At 44.6% G+C, this 20,208-nt stretch overlaps 1 protein-coding gene across 1 annotated transcript in view; it reads left to right on the top strand.

Moving 5' to 3' along the window:
* haus7 (HAUS augmin-like complex, subunit 7) overlaps nucleotides 1-20,208 on the top strand; it is a 407,540-nt gene that overhangs the window by 324,276 nt on the left and 63,056 nt on the right. The gene's annotated exons all lie outside the window — the stretch shown is intronic.

Below are 20,208 nucleotides of genomic sequence, written 5' to 3'. Positions count from 1 at the left end.
CTCCCATGCTCCCTTGCATGTGCAGCGGGAACAGTCATTCTTATGTTCAATATGAAAAAAAACCCAGTGGCAAGAAATGTATTAAGAAACCACTTTAACAAAAGAAACTTTTAGGATCCATTGGTTTAGCATAAGGGAATGGCCTATTGAAATAAATGGTTCATGTTCATGCTATGTAACCTTGGGATGGTCTGGGTCATTAATAAGATGGTTTTAAAAAGTTTGATGTGTAAATTATGCCATTCAACCATCTGAATATTGGGCTGTAACTTCCTAGCTCCAGGGCGTTGTATTGGGGGGGGGGGGTACCCCAAGGATACATTGGGGAACCTCTCCCAGAAGTTCACAGGTAAGGTTTGCATGGCAATTACCCAAAAGTGCAAACCTCCCCAGGGCAACTGCCCTGCACTGGGAACCACCTGAAAATGCGATTTAAATCGCAAACTTCAGACGATTCTGACTGGGTTACATCAATAGTTAACCAGAAACAGTTAGAAGAATCCAAACCACTTCTAACTTCTGGGTAACTAGCGCACAGCCACACACCGACCCCCCACAGGACTCCCCCCACACACCGATCACCCAGGGAACTCCGTGCAGCCCCCGATGACTCATCCCCCAACCACCCCTGCCCCCAGGGGTCTCCCCCCACCCCCTCGACTACGCCCCCCCCATGGGAGTCCACCTACTCCAAGGGCCTACACCCTCTGATGGGACCTTGCCAAACCACGGGATTCTCCCCACAGGGACTCTTTATCCCCGCCCTCCACCAGCCCAACTCTCACTCCCACCACCTCCCCACCCACCCTCCCACCCCGCCAGGCCCAACTCTCACTCAGAACCCCCCAAAGCATGACCTGACACCCCCAAGGCCCGATCCGATTGCCCCTCTGCACGATCCTACCCACTTACCTGATACATTTACTTGTCAAAGACCTGGCTGGACCTTTAAACTTACCTGGTTTACGGCAGCCAATATCCTAAAAAGGGGGGGGCGTGGCTTACTTACCTTTGACTCTATGGCGCTCCGATGCTAGGCCCTGGGGACAATTCTATCTCTGATTTGATCATCCGTGTGGCCTGAGTCGGAAGGGGGGAAGCGAGCTAGGATCGACTAGATTTTAAGGCAAGAACTTTTGAGCAGAGTGGCAATCTGACTCAATTGTCACTCCATCGGAAGTTACGGCCCATTGTAAATCAAAATGACTGTATGTCCTTATGGTACAAACACCCCGGACTGATTTTTGCTTTTATTAATGTCATGTCGTTGACCAAATGTGATCCTTGCTTACAAAGAGAAAACTTTTTGAAAGCTGAGAAATCCACTACATGGCCCCATCCAGAACTCACTTCATTAAACCTCACCACCCCTCAAGAACCCTTCTCTGACAGTCTTTGTTTCCTCCACCCCAGCCTCTGTCTTCTCTTTTTTGAAAAACACTTTGAGACACTTCTTTCATCAATAGGAATATAACGTGATGTTAACTAATCCAGACTTGAAACAAAACACTGGCAAATGATGGAGTTCAAATTTAACTTGTTGGTTACCAAAAGATTTTTTGTTATAACTGTAACATTTTTGTGATCTTTCACTATTTCTTCCACCTCCCCTTCTCTTTATCTACACCATCCCCCCACCACCGCATTTCCGTATTCAATTCTCCTGATTGGCAATCCTTTTCTCCTCTCTGGCTAATTTTAAGCTAAACACATTTTAGCATGGACTCTGTGTTGGTGAAAACTGAGAACCTGTTTCAGTTTTATATCATTCTTGCCTGTTTCTTTACTCAAATCTAGCGTTTTCGTAAGGGAAACATAAGGCTTATTTGGAGAAATGCCTTTGTATATGGTTGCCTGTTGTGCACTGTGTCTTGCCATCATCATGGCAATGTCATTCAATCCCATTCCTTTGTGAGTAAAGGATAGAGGTAGGAGCCATTTTACCACCACATTGGAATGTGGTGTCAGGAGTATGCAGCTGGAATTGAGTGGATCTTGATAGATGTAAGATTCGTAGCCACTGTAAGGAGCAGCAGAAAATAATTCAGACTTCATTCAGTCTGCAACTTTGTGCAGGTTGTTGGCCACTGGGTGAGTCAGTATGGCTTTGAATATTCCAGTACTGACTCCTATGGAGATGAAGGGAGATGTGAAAGTGAATTGGAAATTCTTCCAGTCTCAATGGAAGAACTATGAAATTGCCACAGAGCTAAACAAGAAACCTGAACGAATAAGAGTAGCAACTCTGATATCAGTGCTGGGGAAAGTGTGCTACAAGCTGTATTGCACCCTAGTCCTCACTGAGGAGTAGAAAAGCCAGTCGTAAATTTTGGAGGCTTTGAAGACCCACTTTGAACCCTCCACCAATGTTATTTATGAACACCACATGTTCAACACTATAGCTCGGGAAGAGAGGGAGAACGTTGACCAGTATCTGACTGCATTGAGACGTCTAGCTGAATCTTGTGAGTTTGAGCAACTGAACGATGATCTGAGCAGAGATAGAATTGTCTTAGGAACAAGGGATCCCCCTGTGGCAGCGAGGCTGCTGAGAGAAGAGAAACTTATTCTCAAGAAAACTATTGATACATGCAGAAGCTCTGAAGTTGTTAATCATCAGCGGAAGAGCATTGATAGGAGAGCTGACGAGGCTTTGCACTGTGCTGAGAGGCAGTTCAGGCCTTCCACGAGACAATGGGGAAAAGGAAGAACTATTTACAAAAGGGCCAGCAGAAAGATCAAAGCAGGAGTACTGGATGTAAATATTGCGGAGGACAGCACACAAAAGAAGAGGAAGTGTGTCCAGCGTGGAGAAAGCAGTACTCTAACTGCAAGAAGCTGAATCACTTTGCACGCAAGTGTTTTGCTGGAAAGAAGAAAAGCAAGCCTATAAAGATGATTGCTGGAGAAACATCGGACGATGATTCTGATGAACCACTCTATGGCACAATGATTCTGACAAATTGCTCTACATCCTGGAACAGGTTGGCACCGTCAAGTCTCAAGGTTAATGATGGTTTGTGACTATGGGAATGATAATTGCAGAAGGAGAGCATCACCTTAATGTGATAGACACCAGCGCCACCTGTAACATCATGAGCTTGGCAGAACTTTGTGAGCTTGCTCAAGATGATGACCCAAAAATGAAGCTGTCAAAGGTGAAGTTGAGACTATACGATAGAACGATGCTCACCCCAAGAGGACAAACTAAGCTGGGAGCCCAATGCAATGGGACGAAAGAAGTTCTACAGTTCCAGATAGTAGACGCTAAGCAACATCATCTCAGCTGAAAGAAGTCACAAGCTTGGACTGCTAACCCTCCATGTACCAGAAGAGATTTGCAGCATTTTGCATGGCATCAAGCCATTGGCTGCTGAACAAAGCGCGACAAATTATAAAGAGATGTTTTCACAGGCCTTGAATGTCTTCCTGGTGAGTATCATCTCAACCACAGTCACCTACGTGCAACCGAAACAGCTGCTCATTCACAACAGACAGCTGCTGAAGAAGAGTTGATTTTGCCAGTTGAACAAGGAACAGAACAACCATCATTGCCGGAGATCAACTGCTCCCCAACAAATGCAACGGATCAGCAGCTACACTCGAGATGGCAACAACATTCCCTGGAAAGGCATCACCCCAGGAGCCATCAACAGCTCGCACACGTGCCATTAGAAGACCTGAACACTTTAAAGATTATGCGCGTAATGCATGTGTAGAGACAGACACAAGTGAGACAGATGGGAATGAACAGTTTTCTGTTCGTGTGCGGTGGCTTTGTTTATAGACTATGTGTGTGGGTAACTTGCAACTGTAAATGATGGTGCATGCAATGTGTTTTTCTCTTTTTATGAAAAGGAGGATTTTGCAGAAATGCCTTTGTACGTGGCTGCCTGTTGTGTGTTGTGGCTTTCCATAGTCATGTGACCTGTGATGTCATTCCTTTTGAGTAAAGCATCGAGGCAGAAGCCATTTTTCTAGCACGTGGATTCATGCATTGCCGCAGGACCACTGAGTCTTGATCTTAACCTGAGCCATCTGTACTTTAGTTTTTTGCTCGGTACACAACATTGCTAGGATCTTTACGAAGTTAACATCGATGCCCTAAAGTCCGGACTTGCATGTATAAATGCCATACTTCTCCATAAATGTTGTTGTTTGTTAATTATGTAACTTTTTTTTAGCGCTATGTCTCCCTCTAGTGCGTTTAATACTCTATTGTAATCCCATCTAATGGCCACATGCTTATTTCACAAATGTATTGGACCGCTCATAATTTCATGAGTTTAACATAAAAACAGAAAGTGCTGGAAAAAACTCAGCAGGCCTGGCAGCAACTGCGGAGATAGAAACAGAGTTAACGTTTCGAGTCCGATATGACTCTTTCATGACTTTGCCGGGATTTTCCGGCCCTGCCATGGCGGGATTCACCGTGGGGGATGCGGCAGGCCAGCCAAAAGCCCATTGACTTTCGGCGGGACTGGAAGATCCCAGTCTTTGTTGATTTACTACTATCCGAATTGGAAATTTGTTAGACTACTTTTTCTTGTTCAGTAATCCATAATGATAAATCATGATGAATGTCTGTGTATCCCTTTAATTAAAATCAAATGTTCCTACCAAGCAGTGTTTGAGGCAGGAGTATATCCTTGTTAGTGTATCAATTGTATAGCCGCCTTCATTAAAACCTATATTTACAGAAGTTGTAGGGTGGCTGAGTTGTACTATTAACGATAAGAGTTGACCTGCAGACACTTCTTGGGTGGAAACATTAAGTTTATTTACAATATACTCAGCAGCAACTACACGTGTGCTTTCAACTCCAACTCCATCTCTGCACTGTCTGCTGAGGTAGCCCCAGCTAATCTCGTTTTGGTTACTACAAATCATGCGATCTCTCCTAACAAGTATTATTCTTAAAGGTACATTACATACTAAATAAAACCATAAGTATCACATTCCTCCCCCTTTAACATGGCTATACATATTATATTTACTAGTCCATATTTTTCAAGACAACATTATATTTACACTGGGTAAGGAATTTACAAGTTCAGTCTTTTTCAGGTGGTTTCCTGGTACGTGTGGAAAGTTGCAACTTCACAACTTTAGATTCTTTGTCAGGAACCTTCTTTTCCAGAGTTGCCTGAACATCAGGTGCTTCAGTGGGCACTTGCAGTTCTGTAAGCTCAACTCTTACAGGAACATCAGACATGTTACGACTACTTCTGGTAGCCCATGAATGGCAAAACTCTGATGTAGTTTCTCAATTGTAGCAGTCAATGTTGGGGACTTCACCTCACATACGTCCAACCATTTTGAATGGGCATCAACAATGAACAGAAACATTGTTCCCAGGAAAGGCCCAATGTAGTCAATGTGTAACCGCACCCAGGGTTTACCTGGCCACTCCCATGGGTGTAACGGAGCAACTTTTGCAGTTGCTGACATTGCACACAGTGCTTTACTAAACTCTCTATTTCGCCATCCATCCAGGCCACCATAGATAGCTGCGTGCTATGGTCTTCACTTGGGAAATTACTGAATGGGCACTGTGTAGTTCAATTAAAAGTGGTTCCCTTCCCTTTGGAGGAACTATCACTTGTGCTCCCCATAGTAAGATGCCATCCTAGCTGGTTATCTCATGTCTTCTGCTGAAGAACGGTTTCATTTCATCAGATACGGGCTCCTGTGACCAACCACGTAGCACTTGTTCTCATGAGAACATGGACTAGTTAGGACTGAGGTAGGACTAGTTTCGACTTGTCCAGTCTCTGATCTGTTGAGCACATACCAATGAGGAATCTAAGAAATTTAACAGTAAAACAAGTTCCTTGGAACTGGGATGTGCTCATCATTTTCTTGTTAAGGCAAACGACTAAGGGCATCGGCGTTTGCGATTTGATTACCAGGCCTATGTAGGTAAGTGTATTCATATGCTGCCAGAATTAAAGCCCATCGTTGTATTCTTGTTGAGGCTATGGGTGGTATAGCCTTGACTTCACCAAATAATCCTAGCAATGGTTTGTGATCTGAAACAATTGTTAAATGGTGGCTGTGTACACACTGGTGAAATTTGATGGGGGGGTGGGGGGGTGGGGGGAGAGGAGGGGGGTGGGGGGGAGGGGAGGAGGAGGAGGAGCGGGGAGGGGGTGGTGGGGGGCGGCACAATATGGCGAAATGGCCAAAAATCAGCTTCACGCTGTCGTGAAACCAGTTTGCACTCGTCCGCTCCACCCGTCAATGGCAGGGGGGCGGGCGGGGGGTGTGGGTGGGGGGAGGCGGGCGGGTGGGGGGGAGGGGAGGAGGAGGGGGGGCGGATGGGTGGGGGGAGGGGAGGGAGGTGTGGGGGGGGAGGGGAGGGGGTGGTGGGGGGGCGGCACAATATGGCACAATCCTATCACCTCTTGGCGGGAAACTAATTTCAATACTTTAGCATCTCATTATAAACCCTGCTTGCCGGAACCATACCCCCCACGTTGGATCATCGGGAATCACACCGGCGTGTTTCACAACTGTACATAAACGATGTGCGCCTGGTGGGCTGCACTCTGCTCGGGACTTCGGAGTTAGTTTGCCTACCTTGCTTCGGGCAGCACTCGCGGACATCAGCGCCAGGCTTCGCAGGCAGCACCACATCACTTTTATGGGGGCTCACAGGCAGGCCTCTTATCAGTCCAGCCATAAGGCAAAGATGTCTTTTCAATGGCTGCAGGGCTAGGGCTTGCTTGGGGAAGGGGGAGAAGTGGCCTCAGGCAAGGGAAGAGGCTGCAGGATGAGGGCTGTACTGGGGAAGGAGGATATCCCAGGGTTTTTTTGGGGGGGCATGGGGGCACATGTTGATCTGTGCAAGTGGCTTCAAGATGGTGAGGGCTGAGGAGGCAGCCTCCAGAGCAGATGAGGCCAGATGGAGATATGAGGGTGTGTGTGAGAGAGAGTGAGTGGTGATGTCCCTTGAGCTGGCAGTGAGTGAGATGTCAGTAAATGTGTGATGGCTTTATGAGTGTGTGAGATTAGAGTGATGAGATGGTTGCCTCACCCTGGAGGCACGGATGAGATCATTCATCTGTTTTCTACACTGGATGGCCAACCTCTTGTGTGCAGCATTGGCACTGACCACCTCTGCCACCGCCTCCCAAGCCGGAGTGGTAAGACTGATGGGCCTCCTGCAGCCAGAGTGGGCATAGAGGACATCACGGTGGGCCTCCATGATGTCCAGAAGGTGTCCCAGGGATGCGTCACTGAATCGGGGGCTGCACTTTTCTTGGCTTTTGTGGCAATGTCTTCACTAGAGCAGTCCTGGTCTGCGAGCATTGAGAAGTGTGTGTGGCTGAAGTTTTAAAGTGGTGCCTTGCGTGAAGAGGTGATGAGGCATTGGAGGCTGCCCGTCAGCAAGATGGCATGTTTCCTGTAGTTGCATAATTAACGAGGCAGGAATGGGACGATATGGCGCAAAAACCCGCCATTGCGGCCAGTAGGTGAAAAGATTTTTTTCCTACCTGCACTTTGTGTAAATCTGGGATGATTCGGCTCCATGTCTTTGCTGGTTTCTTCAGTGAGACCTGCAGTGGCTGTATGACCCTTTGTGTAGAGCAGCTCCAAGGCCTCTGCCATTCAATGAGTCATCATTTATTTGCTGTGGTGATGACCTATTAGATCTTCAGCGTCCCTATCGTTCCAGGATTCCTGGATTTGGGGCAAAATTTTTGACTGGTTTCACTTGTATTTCCTTGGATTTTCTGATCACCCTGCGTTGTACTAAGTTTATGTGAAAGTGTGACTCTTGCTCGTAGATGTTTCTCTCTGATTTCTGTTGCAATGAAACACTTTGGACGTACTGAGGATTTGATGGCACTAAATCATAGTCATTTATTGCTATTTTCTTTTCCCTTTACTGCATCTAATTTGGACAGATATGCCTGGGGGGTGGGAGTGTGTGTGTGTGTGTGTGTGTGTGCGCGCATGCGCGCAGAAACCTTTTACGACTCACAACAGTACTGCAATACTCATCATATGATCAACCTTTCGGTTGACTGCAGCAACCTAATTTATTACCTTGTCATTTTGACTTCACATTTATATTCAGCACAGTGTCAGAATAAAGGCAGTAAACAAAGCTTATATATGACTACATTGGTTTCTTATATGAAATAACTTGCTAGTTAGGAACAAGTAGGAGACTCTAACCCAATTACAGAATCCAAATACCTTGGCAGAATGAATAACAGCCTTGTGAAGGTGCTATCATGGACAGAATTTATGATGTCATTTACTGCCTGTGGTCGGTATGTTTTGTATGTAAGAGATCTGTAGTTTCTTACTATCAGAGTGTGGGTCCCAAATTAAATAGTTTCATAATTTCAGCATTAAACTTTTGTGAGTTTGAAAATGAAGAGGAGAATTTTCTCCCCTGCCCCCCACATACCGACGCGTAAAATGATGCGTGGTGACATCGAGCATGTGTCCCAACGTCACCGTGCGTTGTTCAGATCTTCCGTTCAGCGGCTGCGTGCCCGCGGAACTGTCAAAGGCCTGTTAAGGCCATTAATAAACCAATTAAAGTAATTATCAACGCTGCTCATCCAACCACAGGCGGGATGAGGTTTCCTGACGGCTTTATTAAATAAACAAATATTTTTTTCACAATTCATAAACGTGTCCCAACTCATGTGACACTCTCACATGAGGGGACATGTCTGAATAATTTTTATCTTCCTTCATTTCAAACTTTCCATATGAGCTAAATCTCTCTGAGGCAGCTCCGTACCTCAGGGAGATTTCTGCGCTCTCTCGCGCGCAGGCCCCGACTCTCCCTGCCCACACCCTCCCCCACCGCTTGCACAAGTAGCACTGAGCACTACCGGGCGTGCGTCATGCTGGACGGGCCAATTAAGGCCCGCCCATGTAAAATGGCGGCGTGCAGCCAATTGCGGGCGGCGATCGGCTCCACGCCCGTCCCCGATTGACCCGCCCGACAGGTGGAACATTCTCCCTGAAGAAGGTTATTTATTCTCACGCACTTAACCCAAATTTAAAACATGACGCTTCACATGCTCATTCCCACAGATGCAAAGGTTTATTACAGGTAAAGGTGGTATACTATTACAAATGATGGTTAGCTCAGTCATTGGTTTGCGATCTCCATCCTCCTGATGGCAGGCCTATAGGTTCTTAGACGGTTTTGATATTTAAAGTTGTAATGAGGGTCTTGTATAGTGAATGCTTCTCAATAGACGGTGAGGTTTCTTTTCGTCGAAGTTCTAAGAGGTTGGTTCTCAGTGAACGTGAAGTTGGAACAGGTTAAGGGAGTCTTTCTCTCTGTTGGGGTCCCCCACTTTCAAGGTATTGCTGTTAATTACTTTGGCTGCTTGAATGACTCGCAGATAATTCGATGGCATTCTGGTGGAACTCTCTGCAAACAGCTTCTAGCTGATTTTGAAAGCAGGCAACAACACGGCTCCCTCGTCATGTTACTTTTTACAAGTTCAAAGTTCTTTCCCAAATGAAAGGTGGTGTGTATGTTGATTACACATTCTGTGTTGTTGTTTAAAACCCTGAGAGTTTGAGGCGGTGCCTTTGCATTTGAATGACCCATTCAATTCGACAATACCCATTTAGAGTAGTTTCAGGGAAAGGCATTGATTCACATCAGCCTGGAAAGTTTATTTTGTTCCCTCTCGAGGCAGGGGAGTGGTTTCAATTCACAAAAGAAATCAAGTGACACTTGGGGTTTGTGGTGGGGGGTGGGGGTGGGTGGGGGGAGGGGGGGGGGGTGGCTGGTGGGGGTATCATTTTCAGTCTTTTGTATCCAGTTTTAAAACATAAAATTGGTTTGAAGTTCACAATGGGACATGTGGCACTGGACCTGGCAGTTAATCAAATCAGGATAGGTTATGCATGGACTGTCTTTCAATAGCTTGCGCTAGAAAATATCTTGGTGGTATTATTACAGTTAATGTTCTAGATGTGCTTGACCTCCTAAGTCAATTGTTTATTGCAGCTTCCTCTAAGAAAATAACCATTGGAGCAGGGGGAGGCGCTGCAGCCCCTTGAGCTTGCCATTCTGTAAAACCTGCTGCTCAGCTACACCTTCCCGCATTATCCCCATATCCCGTAATTTCTTTAGTATCCAAAATCTGACATGAATATACTCAACAACTGAGCATTCACAGCCCTTTGGGCAAGAGAATTCCAGGTGTTCACAGATGCTGCCAAACATGCTGAGTATTTTCCAGCATTTTCTGTTATCAAACACACCTTCGTGTCCCCTCCCCTTTCAGCATTTTGAACAAAGCATTCCTTCTGCAACACCCTGGTCCACTCTTCAGTCATCCCCAACACCCCACCCCCTCCCTACGACACTTTTCCGTGCAAGGGCAAGCCCTGCCCTTTTACCCCCACCCCCGCTTTCACCATGCAGAGCCCCAGACACTCCATCCAAGTGAAATAGCGATTTAGTTGTACTTGTTGCTCATGGTGTGGCTGCCTCTAGCTGGGGGAGACCAAATGCGGGCTGGGTGATCGCTTTGCGGAACACCTTCCTTCAGTCTACAACGGTGACACCGAGCTTCCAGCTGCCTGTTACTTTATTTCTCTACTTTGCCCCCACTCTGACCCTCCTGTCCTGGGCCTGCTGCAGTGTTCCAATGAAGCTCAACGCAGGCTGAAGGAACAGCATCTCATCTATTGATTAGGCATGTTACAGCCTTTCAGGCTCAACCACTACCCCCATTTTGCTTTGTTTCCCTTTTCTGCTTTTTTTTTCTTATTTCTTCAATTTTGCTTTCGGATGGTGGTTACTGATGATTCTGCCATTCACACCTCCTCTAGATACATCTATTGTTTCTTTACCCATCCCATTACCACTCCCTCTGGCTTTGCACCATGAAACCTTTTGTCATTTAATCTCTCCTGCCCTCCACCCCTATCAGCGACCTTGCCTTTTGTTCTTCTGCCCACCTTTCCCCCTTTCACTGGCTCAAAACCTGTGACATTTCTAACTTTTCCCAGTTCTGATGAAAGGTCTTTGACCTGAAATGTTAACTCTGTCTCGCTCACCACAGACACGGCCAGCTCTGCTGAGTATTTTAAGCATTTTCTGTTTTTATTCCAAAGTTCGCAACCCTGAGTGAAAGAGTTTCTTCTAATCTTCATCCTAAATGGCCGACCTCTTATTCTGAGACTATAACTCCTAGTTCTAGACTCACCAGGCAGGGGAAACAACCTCCCACAGCATCTACCCTGTTAAGCCCTTTAAGAATTGCACATGTTTCAGTTAGATCACATCTCATTCTCCTGAACTCTAGGGAATATAAATCTAATCTAGTTCCGAAGAATTGGACTCGAAATGTTAACTCTGTTTCTCTCTCCACAGACGCTGCCAGACCTGCTGAGTTTTCCCAGCACTTTCTGTTTTCCTTTCAACTCTTCAGCACCCCGTGTCGGCATTCCGTAGGGATCGTTCCCTCCGTGACACCCTGGTCCACTCCTCCATCACCCCCTACTCCTCAACCCCCTCCTACGGCACCTCCCCATGCGAACGCAAGATATGCAACACCTGCCCCTTCTCTTCCTCTCTCCTCACCGTCCAAGGGCCCAAACACTCCTTTCAAGTGTAGCAGCATTTCACTTGCATTTCCTTCAACTTAGTCTACTGCATTCGTTGCTCCCAATGCGGTTTCCTCTACATTGGAGAGACCAAACGCAGACCGGGTGACCGCTTTGCAGAACACCTTCGGTCTGTCCGCAAGCATCACCCAGACCTCCCTGTCGCTTGCCATTTTAACACTCCACCCTGCTCTCATGCCCCCATGTCTGTCCTTGGCTTGCTGCATTGTTCCAGTGAAGCTCAACGCAAACTGGAGGAACAGCACCTCATCTTCCGACTAGGCACTTTACAGCCTTCCGGACTGAATATTGAGTTCAACAATTTTAGATCTTAAACTCCCTCCTCCATCCCCTCCCCCTTTCCGTTTCTTCCCCCTCCTCCTTGTTTTTTCCAATAATTTATATAGATTTTTCTTTTCCCACCCATTTCCATTATTTTTAATGTATTCCACCGATCATTTATCTATACCTTTTATGCCCTTTTGGTCTTATTTCACCCCACCCCCACTAGAGCTACCTTGCTTGTCCTGCTATCCATTCTTAATTAGCACATTCTTTTAGATAATATCACCACCTTCAACACCTCTTTGTTCTTTTGTCTGTGACATCTTTTGGTTATCTCCTCCTATCACTGCTGGTTTGTCCCAACAACCACCCCCCCGCCTTCTCTCTCCACTCCACCACCCCCCTCCCCCTTAAACCAGCTTATATTTCACCCCTTTCCTATTCTGACTTAGTTCTGTTGAAGGGTCATGAGGACTCAAAACGTCAGCTGTACTCTTCTCCACCAAAGCTGCCAGACCTGCTGAGTTTTTCCAGGTATTTTTTATTTTTTGTTTTGTTTTTATAACCCTAATCTACTCCATCTCTACTGGAGGAAAGCCCCCCTCATCCCAGGAATCAGTTCAGTGAAACTTTGTTGCTCTCCCTTTAATGCAAGTAGATCCTTCCTTAGGTAAGGAGACCAAAACTGTACACAGTGCTCTAGGCCTGTTGCACTACCTCTACTGCGCACACTGTATTAAGCTGAAAACCAAATCGTTTTAAATATTGAAGTTCTGCTCTTTCACCTCGTGGGTTTATCAGAGCCCCTCTATTTAATTCGCTTTTTAACTTACTCCCAGGTGCCTGCATGCTGTATTTCTTGGCACATTTCCACAAATGTAGTTTATGACTCATTTTCAGGGAAAAAAACATAGTGCATTTTTCACTTTACAGTCCTAATCAAAGTTAATACCAATTAACTGAACGCAGGATTTTATTTGCAAGATTTAAAAGTTTAAAGCATTCAGGCAATCAAATCAAGTCAATCTAAAATTCAAATATGCCTATTTTATTATGGACTTTTCTCTTGCACTAACTGTTGCTCCCTTGCCTTTAAGATTAAAAAAATGAAGATGTTGTTAGGCATCTCTTAGTGCTGCAGCCCTATAGATACTTGCAGGGTGAAGGGTTAATGGGTATGTTAATGAGACAATGATGCTATTGATGATGTAAGCATGATATCAAGAGACAGATGACCAGGAGGCTTCAAAAGTGCAGGTGTGGAGCAGTTTTGTGTCCGGGAAACCTTGAGGCCTTTGCAAATAGTTTTAAGGAAAACTATATACCGACTATCTTAAGTCACTCATAAAATAAGCAAAGCCTCATCGAGGTAACACACCAAAATGCAGAGACACCAAAAAACATGGTAAAACATCTTCAAAACAACACTGATCCAACTCCTTCGAAAGCTTGTTCCATACATGCACTATCCCATGAGGTGGGGGACAGTGTGGGGACTGATATTCTTTTTCTCAAGGTTTGTGGATTTTATGCTGGCGTCCTACCTAATCCTAAACTTGTTAACTTTTATGACTTGCTCTGGCTTGCACTCCAGATGCACAGAGGTAGTGGCTTTGCCTTATTAATAAGTGCTTCAAACCTAACAGATGCTTTCAAAATACGATCAATAATCACCCTCAAATGCTTATTGGCCTGTGCCAATGGAAGACAGTTTCACATCATACATCTGTTTAGTTCTCCATCTTTTCTATATGCATTATCCTTCATTCGAATCCATCTGCCTTATCGATTTAATTGGTCAAGTCTCTTTGAAGATAGCCCACAGAAATGCCGCCACCATCTGTGGAACATCACTAGTTATGTTTCTCAAGTGGAGTATTTATCACCACCCCTTGTTTTCAATCGACCCAGGTAACTTGTCAAATATTTCACCTTACTAAGACTCACAGGAGATACTTTGTCAAATACCTTTTGAAGATCCAAGTAAACTATGGGCAGAATTTTACACTGGCGGGATTTTATGGTCTTGCTGAAGTTAAACACTTTTGAATGGCTGGCAGCATTTTACAGCCCCGCCCCCGCTGAAACGGGGCTGTTAAATTCCACCCTATACATGCGTTTTGGATCATCCTTAAGATTGCAAAATCAGCTGCTTGCATTTGACTGTCAGCACTTTCAAGTTGGGTTTATGTCCAAACTGAAATCTTCAACTATTCCTACATGTCTGTTATATACCTTCTCATTTTTTAAATTAAGAATAGGAGGAAAATGTTGAAATAAGCATTCAGCTATTATCCACTCCCGCTTAAAATGAATAAATTCTGTGCCTAAGTAGAAAATGTTTTGGTGTTATCAAAATGTTTCAGTTTAAACAATTAGGGTTGAATGTAACTAATCAGCATTTATTCTCCAATATCCTTTAAATTGGACTACTGAGATCTACATTATTGGGTTAGACAATTGTGTGATTTTCATTTTAACTGTTTTGACTGGGAATAGGTTAAAGAACAGGGGAAATAAACACACGGTTTTGTTGAAAGCTTTTAATCACAATTGTCCTAAAAGAGCAGTAAAATGATTAACCGCGTATTTTGATTCAAAATTTTCCAACAGCAGCAGCTCAGCGTTGCAGCTATTCCCACATTTTGCAGTTCCCTGGAAGTTTAAAGATAGATCAACTGGCACTCAACATTGGGGCTGTCGTGCTGCAGGCAATACTGTCAAATACAGGGATTGATTATGGTTGATTTTAAACTGAGGATTGTCCATAGAGACATTACAAAATATGGATGTTGAAGAGCGTACTTTACCTTTATGTTTTTCTGTATGTGTTTTCCAAGCTGAACAGTCAGCCTGATTGACTATGTCATCTTGCCTTTTCCAATGCTGCTCTTAATGCATGAGGAGTTGCACTGACTTGGCATCTGTTTTATCCTGTTTAGGTGCAATTTCATGTCTGAGTACTCCATTTGCCATAGCCACCAGGCGACCTCTACCCTTATTCTCAAAAATGAAAGATCGGAAGTTCAGAAAATAAAGAAGTGACTGTGGCATAGATCTTGACGATGTGTGACAGTGTAAAGTGTGTTCAGCAACCTGTTTACGTCTGCACCAATTTTGCATCTGTTTGGCTTCAACAGAACTTAAAAACTGGGAGAGATGCAAAAAGGCTACTGACAAGCAAACAAATTCAAGGAGTGCCCTGTGTTACCTGGCTTCTGTGTTTATGTACAGATTTGGGCATACAATTCTTCTGTGTAACAATCTATTATGTCGTTTATCAGAGAAGTAGCTAAGATCAAATTGAGGCCATTCTCTGCTAAACTTCATAATCAAAGACAAGAGATAGTATGGTAATAGAGCAGTGACATGTTTAGAAGCTTACTTTAGGAGCTAAGTCTTGTTTTACATGTTGATTGATGCAGTTTAGCAGATGGTGTTATATTTTGATTGTGGTCAGATGCCAAGCACATCTTCAGGGAAATTTCAAGCTACTGCCACCTGGTGTCTAAACATATAAAAGACATGAACAATTTGATTCCTTGAGTTCTCCAAATAAATTGTCGATCTTCCAAAATAAAAACAAGCCTATATAATTCAAAGATCTTCTAGTTGTCTTCAGTCTTCTATTATTCACATCTTTCTGAGGGTACTTAGTAGGGACACAATGAGTAGGCACCACAATAAATCACTTTTGGAGTCTGTATGACCAAGATTACACTAAGAATCTTTTTTTAAGGCTACTTCCTGTAAAGGATCTACTTGTCCTTTGCAGAATCGATTGCAGTTTTATTTTACATTTTGTGCTGTTTTGTATCTTACAATGTCTTGGTGATTCAAAATACGCTTTCACCTATAAGTGAACTGAACAAATAACTTAGCCTAGACACAGTGATCTGACGGCATGATATTTTCTCACCTTTTAAAGTAATGAACAATGCAGTGTGTATCCCAGTAAATTATTTAGCATGACTGTGGGCTAATTAGTAATCCTGAGCTGTGCTAACCCACATTCAGAAGAGTACAAAAGAGCTGTGTTTAAGGGACTCTGCCTGCTTGCACAGAATATGGTGCAGCTGAGAACAGAGGAAAGGTTATCGGGGGCCCAGGGGTGAAATCATGAACTGCAACAACATCTAATATTTAAAATTATTTACTACAGTCGGAATTTTCCCTGAATTGCACTAAGTGCAGTGGCGGGTGTAAAACAAAAAGACGTTTCTCTTGTCGGCCGCAAGGGCAGATTTTTGCATCATATTGTCGCTTCCTGCCTCATTAATTATGCAGGCATAGGAAACACGCTGTTTCACTAGTGCGTGGCCTCTGAATCGCCCACCACGTCATTACCTCACTGTTTCCTCACTCTGTGTGCCCATACCTAAACTGCAACCGCGCACACAGCTCTCAATGCTTGCAGCCCAGGACTGCTCCAGTGAAGACACGGCCTCGAAAGCCAGGAAGAGTTCAGTGACCTGTCGCCGGAATGCCTTTTGGATGTCCTCTATACCTGCTCTGGCCGCAGGAGGTTCAGCAATCTCACCAAATCTGGCTTGGGAGGCGGCGACAATGGTGGTCAGTGCCAATGCTGCACAGATGAGGTTGGCCATCCAGTGCAGAATGATCTCATCTACGCCGTCAAGGTAATGCAACCATCTCATCACTCTAAATTAACACACTCAGTTAAGTGATGGCAGGTGTCATCAACAGTGCTATCAAGCGGCACTTGCTTAGCCACAACCTGCTCACTGATGTCAGCTTGGGTTCCGCCAGGGCCACTTAGCTCCTGACTTCGTTACAGCCTTAGTTTAAACATGGACAAAAGAGCTGAATTCCAGAGGTGAGGCGAGAGTGACTGTCCTTGATATCAAGGTAGCATTTGACAGAGTGTGGCATCAAGGAGCCCTAGCAAAACCGGAGTCAATGGGAATTAGGGGGAAAATTCTCCGCTGGTTGGTGTCATACCTAGCACAAAGGAAGATGGTTGTGGTTGTTGGAGGTCAGTTATCTCAGCTCCAGGACATCACTGCAGGAGTTCCTCAGGGTAGTGTCCTCGGCCCAACCATCTTCAGCTGCTTCATCAATGACTTTCCTTCCATCATAAGGTCAGAAGTGGGGATGTTCGCTGATAATTGCACAATGTTCAGCACCATTTGCGACTCTTCAGATACTGAAGCAGTCCATGTCCAAATGCAGCAAGATCTGGACAATATCCAGGCTTGGGCTGACAAGTGGCAAGTAACATTCACGCCTCACAAATGTCAGGCAATGACCATCTCCAACAAGAGAGAATCTAACCATCATCGCTTGACATACAATCACATTACCATCACTGAATCCCCCACTATCAACATCCTGGGGGTCACCATTGACCAGAAACTGAACTGGACTAGTCATATAAATACTCTGGCTACAAGAGCAGGTCAGATGCTAGGAATCCTGTGGTGAGTAGCTCACCCCATGATTTCCCAAAGCCTGTCCACCATCTACAAGGCACAAGTCAGGAGTGTGATGGAATACTCCCTACTTGCCTGGATGAGGGCAGTTCCAACAACACCCAAGAAGCTTGACACCATCCAGGACAAAGCAATCCATTTGATTGGCATCACATCTACAAACATTCACTCTCTCCACCAGTGGCAGAAGTTGTTTACCATCTACAAGATGCACTGCACGAACTTACCAAGGCTCCTTAGACAGCACCTTCCAAACCCACAACCACTACCACCTGGAAGGACAAGGGCAGCAGACACATGGGAACGCCAACACCTGGAAATTCCCCTCCAAGCCACACACCATCCTGACCCAGAATTATATCGCCGTTCCTTCACTGTCACTGGGTCAAAAATTTGGAACTCACTCCCTAACAGCACTGTGGGTATATCTAGACCACATAGACTGCAGTGGATCAAGAAGGTAGCTCACCACCACCTTGTCAAGGGCAATTAGGAACGGGCAATAAATGCTGGTCTAGCCAGTGACGCCCACATCCTGTGAATGAATATAAAAAACTCACAAAGCCATCTCACATTCATTGGCATCTCACCCATTGCCAGCTCAAGGGCCATCATCACTCGCGCTCTCTCACATATCTCCATCTAGCCTCACCTCCCCTGGAGACTGCCTGCTCATCTCTCACCATCTTGAGGCCACTTGCACAGATCAACATGTGCCCCACACACACCCTGGGACAACCCCCCTTCCCCAAGCAAGCTCTAGCCCTGCAGCCATTGAAAAGCCACCCCCACCTTACCACTGGTCTGGTAGATAGAGACCTGCCCATGAGCCCCCCTAAAAATGATGTGGTGCTGCCTGCGACGCCTGATGCTGATGACCGCGAGGGCTGCCTGAAGCAAGGTAGGCAAATGAATCTTGAAGTCCTGAGCGAAGTGCAAGTCCCCAGGTGCACGTTGCTTATGCATGGTTGTGAAACACGTTGGTGTGCAATCATGCCAATGTGAGCTCATGGTCCAGCGTAGGGGGATGATTCCTGCGAGCAGGGCTTATAATGAGATGCTAAAGTATTGAAATTATGTTTCCAAGGTGTGGTGGCAGAAAACGTAGCCCGATATTGATGAGTGGAGCGGATGATCGCAAACTGGTTTCACTGTGAGGTGAAACCGATTTTTGTGAACTCCTGATATTTTCTGCTCCTGCCTGCTATGATGCCTACTGCAAATGGGAGCAGAAAATCCTGGCCTATGCATTGCTATATTGATGATAGTAGTTACAAAGAGGATATCTGGAACTGCTGTGATAATATTTTTTCTTATACAAGTTAAAGGCCCAACTAAATAACATGAGAAACTGAACATTTTAACTGATTCATATTAAGATAACATTTAAAGATGAAATTCTTGAGAGAAATGCTAGAATCATAGGGTGCTACAACACAGAAGGAGGCTATTCAGCCACCACCAGCTCTTTGAGAGAGCTATCGAATTAATTCTACTTCCCTGCTCTTTCCCTGTTGCCCTGTCTTTTTTTTAAACTTAATTCAAGTTTTATCCAATTCTCTTTTGATAGTTACTAATAAATCTGCTACCCTTTCAGGTAGTGCATTCCAGATCATAACAACTCACTACGCAAAAACCCTTGTCATAAGCATTCCTTTTCTGTTTCATTTTGATCTCTATTGTCATTCAGGGAACTCTAGCATTGGATGCCATTTTCTTCCCCTTGTGGGAGTGTACCTACTCTGTCCTGAACTATTTCCTTGAAGGAAGTCTTCTATTGTTCAATTACTGTTTTGCCCATCAATCTTTGATTCCACTCCACTTGAGCCAAATGCCTTTTCAACTCACTGAAGTTTCCTCCTCTAGTTAAATAATTTTGCACATTATTTTTACTGATATTTTTCCATAACTATTCCAAACCTGATGACCTTATAATCAGCGTTTCCCAAATCCTCCTCTACACTCCATTTCCCCAATGTCATTCTCCAGAACTACATCCAGCACTGCTTCCTTCCTTTCTGCACTTTAGACACTTTGGGCTGTTATCAGTTTAACACTTGGAAGTAGCTGCTCATAAAACGATGGAGTGGCACATTTTCTCCAGTAATATCTTGCAGAGTTGTATGGTGCTCACTCCAAATGATCATGTGCACAGATTCAGGTTCAGCCAAGACTTTGTTTATGCATATTATGCCTTATATCTTTTTGTCTCATTTTATTGCTGTTTATCCATCAATCAGCCAACCTGAAATGTTTTCATTCTCCCAGGGAATGGTGTACTTGAGTAAGCTGTTATCTGGATTTACTGGTGCAGAAATGATCTCAAAAGCAAAGTGTACCCAGGACAATATTGGATCATTATGCTGGTTAGGTGCCTAGATGTTAATCAGCCTCCAAGAAACAGCTTCAGGGCTCATTCAGCTGTAAACTGTATTTAGCTGCAAGGAGTGGACATTTGTTTCTGTAAAGTGGGAGTAGGGGGAATAATTCAGTGAGGTGAGATGATGGAATTCAGGAATAGGTGCTGTGAGCTAATGATGTCTTTCAGTGGTGAATGATTTAATATCATTTGCTTGCTTGTTAGAATTCAGGGCCAATATAATGTGCCACATAATTTTAACTCAGACTCTGTTTAATTCTAAGAACTGCAGCCCACTCATAAGTCAAGGTCAAATTTTAAAGCATTAATCTGCCTTTGTTATAATTAATGGCATTGATTAAATAGATACAGAAATAAGTGAAACACTTTTTGTTCGTACTGCATTAATTAATCTCAACCTGACTCAGGCTGGGAGTGTTACAATTGGCTTCAACCAAAAGGTTGAAAGATTTCTGCTTCTTACTGCTATCCAACAATTCCTGC

The sequence above is a fragment of the Cetorhinus maximus genome, chromosome 25 (assembly GCF_964194155.1).
Source record: "Cetorhinus maximus chromosome 25, sCetMax3.hap1.1, whole genome shotgun sequence".
In the NCBI taxonomy this organism is placed as follows: Eukaryota; Metazoa; Chordata; class Chondrichthyes; order Lamniformes; family Cetorhinidae; genus Cetorhinus; species Cetorhinus maximus.
Note: the sequence above shows the minus strand (reverse complement) of the source record. Positions and strands in the feature narration are given on the sequence as shown.